At 35.9% G+C, this 6,261-nt stretch overlaps 1 long non-coding RNA gene across 15 annotated transcripts in view; it reads right to left on the reverse strand.

Moving 5' to 3' along the window:
- Positions 1–2,913, reverse strand: part of LOC111887426 (uncharacterized) — a 3,951-nt gene extending 1,038 nt beyond the window's left edge. For 3 of the 15 annotated variants that reach the window (XR_006187804.2, XR_006187809.2, XR_002848768.2), the window contains exons 1-3: positions 1,236–1,984; positions 1,036–1,148; positions 251–879 (exon numbers count right to left, since the gene is read on the reverse strand). This is a non-coding gene — a long non-coding RNA (uncharacterized LOC111887426). Of the gene's footprint in view, positions 1–250; positions 887–1,035; positions 1,149–1,235; positions 1,989–2,768 lie in introns of those variants that run through there. The other 12 variants (XR_008230079.1, XR_008230078.1, XR_006187807.2 and 9 more) reach the window with 12 other exon arrangements.
- Positions 2,914–6,261: the final 3,348 nt, after the last annotated feature.

The following is a 6,261-nucleotide window of genomic DNA, read 5'->3' on the forward strand; positions in this document are numbered from 1 at the left end:
AACAGAGCCACACAAGAACTCACCGTGTCTAATTATAATCCTAAAAACATAATATTATAATCAAGAATCAACAAGATCACAAAACCATGACCACCATACACGCCAACGATTTATTTAAGGAATTACTTCCTCTTTTGTTGCCAGTTCAGTTCACCATTGAAACCCCTTGTGGTGTTTCTATTCAAGTCATCCATGCTTCTAAACTTTGTCTTCTTTCAACCCAATTATTTTGATATAGTTTCGAGATTACCTTCTTTTCTGTTGAGTTCCCTGTCACACATATCAATCTTCGAACTTTTAATCCATGACCTCCAATTAGAGAATTAAAAGTATTAATTTACAGACCTGCAAATTCAAAATCAAAGATTGAAAGGTCTCAATTTCCTATCTAAAGACTCAATGTTTCACAAAGATGAGTTACGGGTGATACATATGTCATAAAAGGGAAATTTTGGGATTAAATATCTATTTTAAGCATTTCGTCAAACACCTGTCGTGCAACTCAAATGGACTCCATTTTTTGAGCATTAATCACAAACATAAGTCCAGGTTATAGTACCACCTTAGGATCAAATCAGCTCCTATGATACATGAGAAGCCAATACCAAAAACAAAGATAGTTTTTTCTTGTTACTTTTGTGATGAGATCTCTGAAATTGTGTAATCAACCAGCAGACCCACGTGGGTTGTCCTCTATCAAGTATCTATTTTAAGATGATCCAAAAGGCACACATAATAATAAGATGAAAAACTGAGATCAAATTCAACAGCATCAAAGAGAAAGGAAAATTATCAAGAAGAAAGAAGGTTGTGAAGTTACTTGATAGGAATAAAATGGAAGTCCGGAAGAAGGCCATCAATATCAATCTCTCTCTAACTCTTGTTCCTCGGAAAAAAAAAAAAAACTTTTATTCAGGCGATAACACCGATCCAAAGTGGAAAAAAAAAATAACAACAACGCACTAATATTTAGGTCAAATGCAAAATTGAACTTAGAATAATGAAAAAAAAGAGGAGAAAAGATTGTATACAAACCTGCAAGGCTAAAATTGACGGTATTGTTTTGGTCAAACCCTAAATCGGGGAAAATCCACTGAAATCAATAATTCGAGCCTATTCAACGCTTCTGTGCTGTCAGACTTCTTCACCTGAAAACAGTTCATAGTAAGCTTAAAATTAGGGACACATGTAGAATAGCCGAGCTAATTGGATAAACTAAATATGTAGGCACCGACCTTACCCAACATCGAAGATTATAGGTGGAAGTAAGTACATAAATAATACTTCTTCGCTGAATATTAACAGACGTGAGCTTTTCCAGTTGCTTGTACATAAGATGATTGTTCCAACAACAAACCCCTATTTGGAGTCACATGTTTCAGAGACGCGACAAACAAAATCCTACCAAAAAAAACAACAAACAAAGCTTGAAAATCGGAAAACCCAAAGAACCGAATCCCACAAAAACCTTAACAATACAACAACAAAAAATAAAATTGAAATCACAGAAAGAGTCTGACTACAAACTGGAGCAAGGGCAGAGACAACAAAGGCGAAGCATGTATTAAAAAACGGGAACCCGATTTTGCTGTAACAGAACAACACAACCGACCCGGACAATACCCTCTCCGTCCTTCACCGAATCCAACGTGCTCTCTCGTCAGCTTCTTCTATCATCATGTTCAGACCCTATACTTAACCCCTAAATATGGAACGAACATGGAAGTAGTGGAGCTTGACTCCATTAATCGGCTGCTGGGATAAAGTGCTTTGAATTTGGCAGCTACCATGGGCAAGAACAACATAATTAAACCTAGTTGACAGTTGGTACGAAGATGCAAACGAATCCATTGGCCATAGAAAATCAAATTGAGGGTTGATTTTGTAAGGTGCCTAAAAAAGTTGTAAAAAGAAATGGGAATTCGATTTTTTGTACCTGCTCTAATCGTAAGCGAAAAAGAAAGAGGTTTGGAAGACGAATGGATTTAGGGGGTGTTTGGTTTAGCTTTTCAAACCCCAAAAGTTCTTTTTGGAAAAGTTACAAAAAGTCAGGATTTCCTGACTTTTTCAAAAAGTTCATTTTCCTTATGTAAAAACTTCAAAAGTGGCTTTTAAAATTAGTTTGCCAAACATCTTTTGCTTCTTTTTCTTTTCCAAAAAGAACTTTTGGCTGTGAAAAGCTAAACCAAACACCCATTTAATCAAGGGAAGAAGATAACGACTGATGTCCATGGCGGTGCAACATGTGATTGGGTGGGAGAGGCGGTGGAGGGAGCAACCGACTCAAAACAAACCAAAATAATGTGCGAAATTGTAAAAAAAAGAAAATAAGGGGCCTAAAATACCAAAAGCCAAAACTTTTATGGTCAATTTCAAAATTAGAAAAGAGTACTGTAGATAAGGCTCCCAGATTTATTTTGCTGTAACAGAACAACACAGCCGACCCGGACAATACCCTCTCCATCCTTCACCGAATCCAACGTGCTCTCTCGTCAGCTTCTTTTATCATCATGTTCAGAGCCTATACTTAACCCCCAAATATGGAACGAACATGGAAGTAATGGAGCTTGACTCCATTAATTGGCTGCTGGGATAAAGTGCTTTGAATTTGGCGGCTACCATGGGCAAGAACAACGTAATTAAACCCAGTTGACAGTTGGTACGAAGATGCAAACGAATCCATTAGCCATACAAAATGAAATTGAGGGTTGATTTTGTAAGGTGCCTAAAAAATTTGTAAAAAGAAACGGGAATTCGATTTTTTGTACCTGCTCTAATCGGAAGCGAAAAAGAAAGAGGTTTGGAAGACGAATGGATTTAATCGAGGGAAGAAGATAACGAATAATGTCCATGGCGGTGTAACATGTGATTGGGTGGGAGAGGCGGTGGAGGGAGCAACCGACTCAAAACAAACCAAAATAATGTGTGAAATTGTAAAAAAGAAAATAAGGGGCCTAAAATACCAAAATCCAAAACTTTTGTGGTCAATTTCAGAACTAGAAAAGAGTACTGTAGATAAGGCTCCCCAGAATTAAGTGTATATATAATTAACTTGTGAATAACATGTAATTCGTAGGTAATTCACTTGTAATTTACATGTCAATCACAAATTAATCATATGTGAATTACATGTGAATTACATGTAAATCATATGTGAATTACATGTTATTTACATGTGAATCACATGTAATTTATATGTGATTCACTTGTGATTTACAGATGAATCACATGTAATTCATATTTACATGTGAATCATAAGTGAATAAGATGTGAATTACATGTGATTAAAATGTGAATCTCATGTGAATCATATGTGAATTACATGTTATTTACATGTGACTCATATGTAATTCATATGTGATTTACATCACATATAAATTACATGTGAATCGCATGTAAATTACATGTGAATCACATGTAATTCATATGTAAAGTTTTCAACCAAAATACTTCAATAAAAATATATTTTCATTTATATATTATACTAATGGATTAGTTTATTGGTCACCGAATCAGAAATCAATGATGGAAAATAAAATATCCCAAAGATTAATCAAAAGATACCTCTTTCCTCGTGTAAAATGACCAAAATCCAAACGAAAATGACATGTATACTTTGATGAGGCATTTAATCTTTATAGCAATTCTATTTTTTGGAAGGAATTACATTCATTCAAGAATCTTCCATGCCAATGGAATGATTCATTCTGCAAGAAGAAATACAGGAAATTAGTAAATCTTTTTTTTTTTTTTCTTTTTGTAGTAGTAGTTGTATCTAAGAGCAAGATATTAGTTTCTGATATATATATATATATATATATATATATATATATATATATATATATATATATATATATATATATATATATATGTGTGTATATATATATATATATATATATATATATATATATATATATATATATATCAAAGAGCAAGATATGAGTTTCTCATATATATATGAAAGAGCAAGATATTAGTTTCTCTATATATATATATATATATATATATATATATATATATATATATATATATATATATATATAGTTGAATTTATTAAAATTCATCTAAATATACCTGCAAAGCAGTTGCTGTTTCATTAGCAACTTTAGGGCTAACAAAATTGTTCTTCTTCATAAATTCTAGAAAATGGAAGGAATTACATTCATTCAGGAGTCGTCCATTCCAATGGAATGATACATTCCATTCCTTCTCCATCATACCAAGGCTGAGCTCTTTGAGGGTTGCATAGATCCTACATGGCATTTTCCTTACAATCTTCATGATCATGTAATTAGAAAACAATTAAAGATATTGCTAAAAATAGCATTACACAACAGAAGAAAATATATTTCCTTTTCTTCAGTCTACTGGTAAGAGAGAGAGACGTACCTGATAGAGTAATATGAGAACTAGTTTTGACACCAACATTCCTATTACAAAGAAAGTAAAATACGTTAAGATATAAATTAACATAAAAAAAAGAGGTAATGTTATATATTAACTTTTTATGATATGTGTAATATAATATATAGTTTTAACTTTACTCTATTAGATGTAAATTGTAATTTAGATAATTATATCTAATGCATTTTTATTTACATTAGAACCCAAAAAAGGTCATAATAAAACATATAGTATGCTACAAGTGCAGGAAGGAGGGGTATATCACGAGGGATTCCCCCAAGGGATTTTGTGCTTGCTTTCATTGCAACCAGACTGGCCATCGGAAGGCCGAGTGCCCTCAGCTACATCAGGGATCAGCGCAGGGATTTGCGCCTGCTGCTAGGGCTACCGAGGTTCGGCCAGTGAAGGCCGAGGCACCAAAGGCTCGTGGGAGAGCCTTCTAGTTGACAACAGAGGAGGTCCGCGCAGCACCCGACGTTGTGGCAGGTATGTATTCTTCTCTCTATTTATTTGAGTCTAAGATATTATGCTTATATTATGTTATGCATAGGTACCTTTCTTGTGAATTCTGTATCTTCCTTAGTGTTATTTGACTCGGGAGCGAGTCGATCTTTTGTGTCGTTAGCTTTTAGTCGTCATATCAATATTTGTCGAGAGGCTTTGAGCCGACCGCTACGAGTTTCTATAGCTAACGAGCGAGCAGTGTATGCCACGGAGGTGATTCGAGGATGTAGACTTGAGATCTTCGGTGTGGGGTTCCCAATCGATCTAGTCCCGATTACGATGGGGGACGTATGTGTCATAGTGGGCATGGACTGGTTGAGCCAATTTGGAGCTATTATAGACTGCTAGCGTCAGCTGGTGGCGATTCGAGACCCTATTGGGGGAGTACTTATGGTGTACGGTGAGGGTACCCATCCTGAGTCAGCATTTTGTTCGACTACTAGGGCAAAGCAGAGTTTACAGCAGGGCTGTAGGGGATTTGTGGCCGTTGGGAGGCCAATTTCGATTGATGAGGTCCCGATTGTGCGGGAGTTCCCTGATGTTTTCCCCGAGGAGTTTCTGGGTGTGCCTCCCGAGAGGCAGGTGGAGTTTTGTATCGACTTGGTGCCAGGGGCAGCACCTATTGCCAAGGCAACCTATCGTCTTGCGCCGCCGGAGATGCAGGATTCATCCTCGCAGCTTCAGGAGCTGCTGGGAAAGGGGTTTATCAGACCAAGTAGCTGATGGGTTTTGGTCATAAGAACATCCTATGTGCTCATACAAACCCTAATGCTTGGATCTAGGTTTCTCTATTGTAAATGCAAGTTATCTAAGACTATAAACCCTAATTCTAACATATGGAAATCGATATTAACATATAATTAGGTTTAATATATTACCTTGATTGTTATGTAGCAATAACAATTTCAATTCCTCCTTGTATTGACTTTAGAAAGCTTAGAGTCACAACTGTCACTCCTCTAATGGTTCACAAACACCAAGAGCAAGAGGATGAAGAGGAGAAAGGATGGAGGCTACCAAAACTCGTGTGAAACCCTAGCAAGAAGCTTAGCCACGTTTTTGAGTCATAAGGGGTCTTTATATAGTGAGGCTATTAGGGTTATCTAACAAGGAAACCCTAATTTGGATGCTTAAGCCCTAAGCAACCCATGGAGCCCTTTACTCAAGGCCTTGGACGATTTCATATGGGCTTCCCCATAGAATTCGTCCACCTTTAATAATATAAGGCAATCCATGGCCCAATTGCAATTATCTTATAATTACAATTCCAGTCCCTTAAGTTTAATTAATCTCTTTTAGTCACAAAACTAATTACCAATTAATTATTGACTAATATTAATTAAACAATATGAT

Source organism: Lactuca sativa, chromosome 2, assembly GCF_002870075.4.
Source record: "Lactuca sativa cultivar Salinas chromosome 2, Lsat_Salinas_v11, whole genome shotgun sequence".
Classification (NCBI taxonomy): Eukaryota; Viridiplantae; Streptophyta; class Magnoliopsida; order Asterales; family Asteraceae; genus Lactuca; species Lactuca sativa.